Source organism: Chiloscyllium punctatum, chromosome 16 (genome assembly GCF_047496795.1).
Source record: "Chiloscyllium punctatum isolate Juve2018m chromosome 16, sChiPun1.3, whole genome shotgun sequence".
Classification (NCBI taxonomy): Eukaryota; Metazoa; Chordata; class Chondrichthyes; order Orectolobiformes; family Hemiscylliidae; genus Chiloscyllium; species Chiloscyllium punctatum.
The window spans coordinates 53,815,811-53,825,579 of record NC_092754.1 but is presented as its reverse complement, the minus strand read 5'-3'; the positions used below and the strand labels follow the sequence as shown (position 1 = coordinate 53,825,579).

The 9,769-nt window shown below is 47.3% G+C and overlaps 1 long non-coding RNA gene across 1 annotated transcript in view; it reads left to right on the top strand.

Annotated features, from left to right (window-relative positions):
* Nucleotides 1-9,458, top strand: part of LOC140487193 (uncharacterized) — a 229,789-nt gene extending 220,331 nt beyond the window's left edge. The window contains exons 2-3 of the long non-coding RNA XR_011962733.1: nucleotides 5,335-5,471; nucleotides 9,361-9,458. This is a non-coding gene — a long non-coding RNA (uncharacterized lncRNA). The remainder of the gene's footprint in view (nucleotides 1-5,334; nucleotides 5,472-9,360) is intronic.
* The last annotated feature ends 311 nt before the right edge of the window (nucleotides 9,459-9,769 follow it).

Here is a 9,769-nt window from a genome sequence, read left to right as displayed (position 1 = left end):
CCTCACTATCTATAACCTCCTCCTGTCTGAGAAACCTACCTCTGCAAATTGCTTCAACTCTCCATAAGCTCCTGCAGCTCTTACATCCCTCCCTATCTACCAAATCTCTTCCAGTCTGTGGAGACCCGACCACTATCCCTATCAGTGTAATCCTCTCAGGTCTCTGCAGTAATCCTGATCTGTCGAACTCACTCCATGCCTGTGCCTCTCCCAATCCAGTCCCTACAAAACCCACTATCTATTTAACACCCTCCTGTCACTATCACATCCATGTCAATGTAAGCTCCTCCTGTGTCTCCACCATCTACCCATCTCCATAACCTTGTCCAGCTCTTACACCACTATCTGTTCAAACGTCACCTTCCTCTACAACTTCCTTCTGTTTATGCTATGCTCCCTTATCTGTGAAACTGTTTCTGACCAAAATTGCTATCCCAGTCTCTGAAAAGAAATCCAGATTCCACAGCCTCCATAACCACCAGAACCTAAGCCTTCCCATGTCTATAAACGTCTTCAGTCACGACTACCCTGCATATCTCTGTTTGTTCTTCCAGTCGATACAAACATCTTTATCTCTGTAATCTGCTCAGCTCCCTAAAACAGTCCCTGTCTGTGATCCAGCCCTGGCCTACAAACATCCTTATCCCTGTAAACTTCTCTATCCTTCCCAACATTCCCATCTCCATGAGCCCGTCAGCCCTATAGATCTCCACATTTCTGTAACCTCCTGTGGGTCTATGGTCCTCCTTCCCTGTGAAACCACCTCCAGTCCCCACATCCCTCCCAGTCTGGGTCCTCTGCTTCAGATCAGACCATTGCTGTCTCTGTAAACACCTGCACTCCTGACAACTCTTCCCATTTGTGTAACCTTGTTCAGACCCCATACTCTCCAGCTTCCTGAATCCTCTTCCTGCATTGTAACCAAAACCACATGTTTATGTAATATCCACCAGTGCTTACACCCTCCCCAACTCAGTAACCTTTTGCAGTCCTAACAAAGCACCTAAACTATGAAACCTCTCATTTCCCTACAATCCTCCCTCCCTCCCTCCCTCCTCAAATGCCTTCATCACCATGAAACCTCACAATTACTGAAGCCTCCTTTTGGCATTGCAACCCTCCTAATATCTGCAAAATCCTCCTGTCCTGATATTCCTCCCTATCTCTGTAACTCCCTCCACCCTCCAGTGTCATTCTGGGGAACATGGCAGAGGAGAGAAGGTTTGTAGAGTTTGGACCATATTACAGAGGTAGAATTCTGGGAATCACAGATTTAGTCTTATGTCTGTGGTGTGCAGATTATTGGCGAGGACTCTAAAGACAGGATTTACGACTACTTGGAAAACCATAGTGAAATTAGCCACAGTCAGTATGGGTTTGTGAGGGGTCAGGTTATGCCTCACAAACCTTATTGAATTCTTTGAGGATATGGCAGAATATGTTGATGGCTCATTCAGAAAAGAAGGAAAATTGGGATACAGGGAAATCTGTCTGTATGGATACAGGATTGGATGGCCCAGAGAAGACAGAGGGTGGCAGCAGATGGACAGTATTGAGCCTGGAGCTCAGTGACTAGCGGTGTTCTGTAACAATCGGCTCTGGGACTCTGCTCTCTGTGATTTTTGTAAATGACTTGGATGTGGATGTTGGAGAGTGGGTTAGTAAGTTTACCAATAACATGAAGGTTGGTGGAGTGGTGGGGAATGGGGAGGGCTGTTGTAGGTTACAATGGGACATTGACAGGACACAGAGCTGGGCTGGAAGTGGCAGATGGAGTCCAATCTGGAAAAGTGTGAAGTGATTCATTCTGGAAGGTCGAATTTGAATACAGAATACAGGGTGAAAGGCAGAATACTTGGCAGTGTGGAGGAACAGAGAGACCATGGGGTCCGTGTCTATACATCCCTCAAAATCGCCACGCACGTTGGTAGGGTTGTTAAAAAGGCATATGTTGTGTTGGCTCCCCTTAGAAGGGGATTGACTGTAAGAGCCGTGAGGTTTTCCTGCATCTTTATAGAGTCCTGGTGAGACCACACTTGGAATATTGTGTTCAGTTCTGGTCCCCTGTTTACAGGAAGGCTGTGCATGTTTTAGAGAGTGTACACAGGAGATTTACCAAGATGCTGCCTGTAATGGAGGGCAGTTCTTACGAAGAAAGGTTGAGGGAACTAAAGCTTTTTTCATTGGAGAAGGGGGCGGGGCGACTTTGTGGAGGTGAACAAGATGATGAGAGGCACAGAATGAGTGAATAGTCAGAGACTTTTCCTCCTATGGCATAAATGGCTATTACAAGGGGGTGTAATTTTAAGGTGAATGGAGGATGGATAAGAGGATAGAGAATGGGAGGTGGTTGGATGGACTGCCAATGGTGGGAGTAAAATTAGACACATCTGGGACATTTAGTAGACTCTTGGACAGACACATGGATAATAGTAAAATGAAGGGTATGTAGTTTATTTTGATCTTACAGTTGGATAAAAGGTTGGCATGAAATCATGGCCGAAGGGTCTTGGGCTGAACTGTTCTGTGTTCTGTGTTCTGTCTGGTAAGCTGGATAATAAGCTCAGATCAGTGTAAAAGGATATGGCATTCAGGAGGAGCTTGTGAACTGGATACAAAAGTTGCTTGATGGTTTTAGACAGACGGTAATGGGAGACATGTTGTTTTTCTGACTGGAGGCAGGTGACCAGCGGTGGAGTGGGTCCATTGTTGTTTGTCATTTGGATAAATGGTTTGGATGGAAATATTGGTTTCCTGGTAAGTAATTGTTTTCGGTGACACTCAAAATTGGTGGTAAAGTGGACAGTGAAGAAGGTTATCTGTGATACAACAGGATGAACAGTACTGCTGGGATAGTGGGCTGAAGAATAGCAGATGGAGTTTAATTAGATAAATGTGAGGTGTTCCATTTTGGAGAAATAAGCCAGGGTGGGGCCTGTACAGTTAATGTTCAGACCCTGGGTAGTGTTTTCAGTCAGAGATCCAGTGACCCAGGTACACCGTTCTTTGAAAGTGGTGTCACAGGTAGACAGGCTGGTGAAGCAGGCCTTTGGGATGGTTCGGTTCATTGGGCAGAGCATTAAGAGTAAGAGTTGGGATGTCATGTTGTGGCTGTAAAAGACATTGGTGGGGCCACCATAATAACATTGTTGATCAGGAGGAAGAACTCATCTGGTTCACTCACCTCCTTTAGGGAAGGACATCAAATATTCTAACCTGGTCTGGCCGACATGTGACTCCAGACCCACAGCAATATGGCTGACTCTGAGCTACCCTCTCAGTAATTAGCAGAGGGGTCAAAGAACGTTGTTCCAGGCAGTGTCACCCACATCCCATGAATGAATATCTAAAAATACCTATGTCCCTCCCTACCTCTACAAACCCCTCCAGCTGCAGCAATCCGTACTGGCTTTGTAACACCCTGACCACTCTCACCATCTCCAGCACCTTCACCTCTCCCTATTCCTATCGTGTCAATGAACCCTGACCGTGGTTCCCCTTCCCACAGCCCTCCTCCTGCGAGCAGACCCATTGCAATCCATTAACAGTTACTCCTAAAACACACTCTCACTTCAGGATTTTAAGTACTTTTTGGTGATCTTCTCAGCCTCATAATCTAGTATGATTCCTTTTGTCCTGAGTGAGGGATCAGTGGGAATTTCTTGCTGAGGTTTTTACTGTTTCAATCGAATGTCCATTTGTTGAGTATTTTGCATTGTCCCTTCAAATGTTTTCCACTGTTCATTTACAGACACATATTTCAGTCTGTTTACCCTGTTTACCTTGGTCAGTTCTCCTCTCAACCTCATGTAATTGGCTATTTTTGTTTCTAGCTGTAGCTTGTCCTTTCTGTGATTCACTTTAAAACTTTATATTTCTTTAAACTGCACTTTATTACAATTTCCCGAAGGATCTCTCCAGGTGACATTACTCATTCACTAAGTTTCATTATACGGTCGCTCTGTGATAGTTATGTCTCTAGCCAGTTGCACAATGTGTTTTTCAAAGAAACACTGAAAAGTAAATTAACTGAACTCCTCTTCCAATATCAATGCTATCCGTGTGATTGTCCCAGATTATGCAAATATTGACGTTTTCCAAAATTATCACAATGCCTTTATTAAAAATTTCCAATGAGTTCCTGGTAAGTGCAGTGATGAGCAATGAAATGCTGTTCGGTGGCTAAAACTATTCTGCTGCTTGTGTCCTTGGCAAGTAGTAGCCAGAATTTACATTCAGACTGACTCTACTTCATGATCTGAGGCCAAATGCTTTCTCTGTAATGCCTTTGTTCTACATTATTGTTAGCGTTGCCCATTTTGCCTGAGTTTGCACAAGATTACGAACCACTGAATATTTTTGTTCACCCTGTATCCATGTCTCCCTGTTGTCTAAATCTCTTTTATCTCTGTGTCACAAATCCATCGACCTTATTGCAGCAACGTTTGTCCATTCAAAAAAAAACATAATCTACTCTCTTCCACAATTTTCTGTCATAAATCTATTTGCTGATGTACAATTTTAGTTAAACTCTGTCCCATCCTGTTCCTTTCTGCTTGTCTGCAGCCACATTCCCATGCTGTTCCGTTGCTTTACCTTTTCCCTTTGGATTTGGAAAGCTCCTTTCACCTGCATTTTCTCTGTCAGTTTAAAGCCCTGTCCATAAACCTGCCGACATGATTGGCCAGGACACTGGTCCCAGCACAGTTCCAGGGGTACCATCCTCATAGATTTTTTTTTAAATCAGGTATGGGATGTGTGAGTCTCTGGCTGACCAGCCTTTCTTGCCCAGTCCCAGAAGCCCTTGAACTGAGTAACTTGCTCAGCCATTTCAGAGGGTAATTGAGAGGAAAACACTTTGCTGTGGGGATGTCGTGCAGACCACGTGAGGATGGGCAGATGTCCTTCTCTAAAGGACAAGTGTTTGGATTTGTTGTACATCAGTAATGGTTTCATACTTATTTATGGATTGTTAATTATTATTTTTAAAATTATTGATTTCAAATGTCTCCTTTTCAGATGGTGGGATTCAATCCTGCCTCCCCTGAACATTAGCTGAGGTTTTGGATACATTCTCTCGCAATAATACCACTAGGCCATTACTCCACCTGCTCACTGGGTGCTCATCCCTGAGCACTGATACCAGGGCATCATGAAGCTAAACCCATTCTTCCAACATGACTGTGTGATCCTGACATCTTCCAGCAATCTGGGACTATTACTTAATATCGCTCCATTTTCCAGATCTCTGTGGAACTCAGTGCCATTCTCCATGTGTAACCCTCACTGCATCTGTTTAATTTCCCATTCTGTCTATTTCTCTGTCTCCTGTAGGTACTCAGGAAAGTCCTGACTCAATAGCCTTCCCAGCTGCTGGGTGGGTCGTCCATCACCTCATTGAATGCAGTTGGTCTGCCAGAGAGAGACAAAGGAAAAGGAGATCTGGAGTTTTCAATAAATCCTGTAGTGAGGTAAGGTCACCCACAGTGCACAGAGCAAAGAACAATGAGAGGGCTCCAAACATCTGTTAACACAACATGACATAGATACAGTGCTGGAGCACAGTACACACACACACACACACCCTAGGCTCAATCACCACCCCAATGTAAGTTCTGTTATATTAAAGCTCACTACTCTGCAACAGTGTATCTATGGCATGTCTTCTATAATTATTAATTCCTATAACTGATCCTATCGCTGTAACATCTTCCATTCCCGATAGTCCCTCCACATATTTGAAATGTACTGCATTCCAGATTACCATCCCTATTGCTGTAATCTGCTTCAGTGTCTACAACATGCCTTATCTCGGTAGTCTCCTCCTCCAATAAGGTAAAAACAAGGACTGCAGATGCTGGAAACCAGAGTCTAGATTATAGTGGTGCTGGAAAAGCACGGCAGGTCAGGCAGCATCCGAGGAGCAGGAAATCGACGTTTCGGGCAAAAGCCTTTAATCAGGAACAGAGGCCGGGACCCTGCAGAGTGGGGAGAAAAATGAGAGTGGGGGGGGATGGGGAGAAAGTAGCATAGAGTACAATAGGTGAATGGGGTGGGGAAGAAGGTGACAGGTCAGAGTGGAGGATGGGGGAAGGTAGTAAAGAGTACAATGGGTGAATGGGGGTGTGGATGGGGGTAATAGGTCAGAGATGAGGGTGGAATGGATAGGTGGGAAGGGAGATAGGCCATTAGGACAGGTCATGAGGGCGGTGCTGAGCTGGAAGGCTGGAGGCGGAGTGAGTTGGGGGAAGGGGAAACGAGGAAACTGGTGAAGTCCACATTGATGCCCTGGGGTTGAAGTGTTCCGAGGCGGAATGTGAGGCGTTCTTCCTCCAGGCATCGGGTGGTGAGGAGGTGGCGGTGGAGGAAGCCCAGGACCTGCATGTCCTCGGCAGAGTGGGAGGGGGAGTTGAAATGTTGGGTCACAGAGCGGTGGGGTTGATTGGTGCGGGTGTACCAGAGATGTTCCCTAATGTGCTCTGCTAGGAGGTGTCCAGTCTCCCCAATGTAGAGGAAACCGCATCGGGAGCAACGGATACAATAAATGATATTGGTGGATGGGCAGGTAAAACTTTGGATGTGGAAGGCTCCCTTGGGGCCTTGAATGGTGGTGAGGGAGGAGGTGTGGGCGCAGGTTTTGCAATCCCTGAAGTGGCAGGAGAAGGTGCCAGGAAGGGAGGGTGGGTTTTTGGGGGGCATGGAACTGACCAGGTAGTCACGGAGGGAATGGTCTTTGCGGAAAGTGGAGAGGGGTGGGGAGGGAAATATATCCCTGGTGGTGGGGTCCATTTGGAGGTGGCGGAAATGGCGGCGGACAATTTGATTTATACGAAGGTTGGTAGGGTGGAAGGTGAGCACCAGGGGCGTTCTGTCCTTGTTACGGTTGGTGGGGTGGGGTCTGAAGGCAGAGGTGCGGGATGCGTTGGATGGCATCTTTTACCACGTGGGAAGGGAAATTCCGATCTCGAAAGAAGGAGGCTATCTGATGTGTTCTGTGGTGGAACTGGCCCTCCTGGGAGCAGGTACGGCGGAGGTGAAGGAATTGGGAATAGGGGTTGGGAATTTTGCAGGCGGTAGGGTGGGAAGATGTGTAATCGAGGTAGCTGTGGGAGACGGTAGGTTTGTAAAAAATGTCGGTATCAATTCGGTTGTCATTAATAGTGATTGAGAGGTCCAGGAAGGGGAGGGAGGTGTCAGTGATGGTCCAGGTAAATTTAAGGTCAGGGTGGAATGTGTTGGTGAAGTTGATGAATTGCTCAAACTCCTCGAGGGAGCACGAGGTGGTGCCAATGCAGTCATCAATGTTGCGGAGGAAGACGTGGGGAGTGCTGTTTTTGTAACTACGGAAGATGGACTGTTCTACGTAGCCAACAAAGAGAGAGGCATAGCTGGGGCCCATACGGGTGCCCATGGCTACCCCTTTGGTCTGGAGGAAGTGGGAGGATTTGAAGGAAAAATTGTTAAAGGTGAGGACAAGTTCAGCCAAACGAATGAGAGTATCGGTGGAAGGGTACTGTTGTGGACGTCGGGAGATGAAGAAACGGAGTGCTTGGAGGTCCTGGTCATAGTGGATGGAGGTGTCGAGGGATTGGATATCCATTGTGAAGATGAGGCATTGGGGGCCAGGGAAATGGAAGTCTTGGAGGAGTGGAGGGTGTGAGTTGTGTCTCGAACGGATGTGGGTAATTCCTGGACTGGGGGATAGGACAATGTCGAGGTAGGTAGACATGAGTTCGGTGGGGTAGGAGCATGCTGAGACAATGGGTCGGCCAGGGTGGTCAGGCTTGTGGGCCTTGGCAAGGAGGTAGAACTGGGCAGTAGGGGATCCTGGACAATGAGGTTGGAAGCTGTGGTTGGGAGATCTCCTCCTGAGGTGATGAGGTTCTGTATGCTCTGGGAGATGACGGTTTGGTGATGGGAGGTGGGTCATGGTCGAGGGGGTGGTAGGAGGAGGTGTCTTTGAGTTGGCATCATGGCTTCAGCGGTGTAGAGGTCAGTGCACCAGACTACCACTGCATCCCCTTTATCTGCTGGTTTGATGGTGAGGTCGGTATTGGAGCAGAGGAAGTGGAGGGCTGCACGTTGTGAGGGTGAGAGGTTGGAGTGGGGGAGGGGGTAGATAGGTTGAGGCGGTTAATGTCTCAGTGGAAGTTGGAAATGAAGAAATCGAAGACAGGTAATAGGCCAGCTCGGGGTGTCCAGGTGGATGGAGTGTATTGGAGGGTGGCAAAGGGGGCCTCAGAAAATAGGCGGGAGTCTTCATTGTAAAAGTAAGCTCTGAGGCGGAAGTGGTGGAAGAAGTGTTCGATGTCACGGCGTGTATTAAATTCATTGATGTGTGGACGGAAGCGGGTAAAGGTGAGGCCTTTGCTGAGGATTGATCATTCGTCCTCAGTGAGGGGGAGGTCAGGGGGATGGTGAAAACTCGGCAGGACTGGGAGCTGGGACCAAGCGTAGGTGTGGGGCTGGGGGAGGCAACGGAGCCTGTAACTGGAGAGGGTGTGGTGTTAGGGGGAATGGGGATGGAGTCATGAGCACGGGTGGTGTTCCCCTCAGGATTCTGAGGGCAGGGATTGTGACGGTGGGACTTGGGGGTGGTGTGAGCAGAATGCAGATGAGTGGCATTGGTGGGGGCGGAAGTGGTGGCAAACTCGGCAGTGGGGGGGGGGGTGTGGACGTCGCTGAGTGTGTGACATCAGCGATGATGTGAGGGGCGGAAGTGATGTCACTTGTGGTGTATGAGGAATTGTGAGGGGTGGAAATGGCGTTTATTTTAACCAATAATTTCCTGTCACAAATCTGTTTGACAATGTTGTATATTAATTAAACTCAGTCCCTTACTGTTTCTTTTGGTCTTCATCCACATCTCCATGGTGTTCCAATATTTCAACCTTTCTCTTTGGACTTGGGAATTTCCATTCACCTCAGACCTGTCCCCCTCCTCATCTGTGTCCGTTTATAGCACACTGCATAATCTGGTACCAGAGGAGCCTATCCCAATAAAATAGCTCAGTCCTCCCTGAGTACTGGTATCAGTGCTCACTGGTCAGAACCACTTCTGATGATCCCATTGTGTGATCCTGATACATTCCTGCACTCTGCTGATATCACTGTCTCTCTCCATGTGATATCCCTCACTGTGTGGGTCTAAATGCTGTCTCTATCAGTGTCTCTCACTCTTGCAGCTACTCCAGATCCTGAGCCAACAGCATTCTCCACTCCAGAGGGAAGCTACTGCACAGACCATGGATGGAGACTGGGAATTTCCATATCTCTGTGGGACTCAGTACCATTCTCCATGTGTAACCTTCATTGCATTAGTCTAATTTCCCATTCTGTCTACTTCTCTGTCTCCTGTAGGTATTCCTGATGTCCCTGACTCAGCAGAATTCCCAATTCCTGTTTCGTCCATCACCACATTGAAGACAGTTGGTCAGCCAGAGAGAGATGGAGAGGGAGATTTGGAGCCTTCAGTAAATCCTGCAGCCGGTAAGATCACTCACAGTAAACAGCACAGGGAGGAGTTAGTGGACTTTAATTCAGACCCTGAGGGCATGATGTCGGAACAATGCTGGGCAAGGAACATGAGAAAATTCTCAGGCTTCATTATCACCACCTTGTCTGTAAATTCATCTGTTCCACAGAACCCTCCCTATGTCTGTCAGTTTCTCCATTGTCTGTTTCATAAATACCACTTTCCCTATGTCTATCAGCCCCTACAATTCTGCTTATCCCTGTAAGTTCCTCATATCAGTAAAACTCTCCAAGT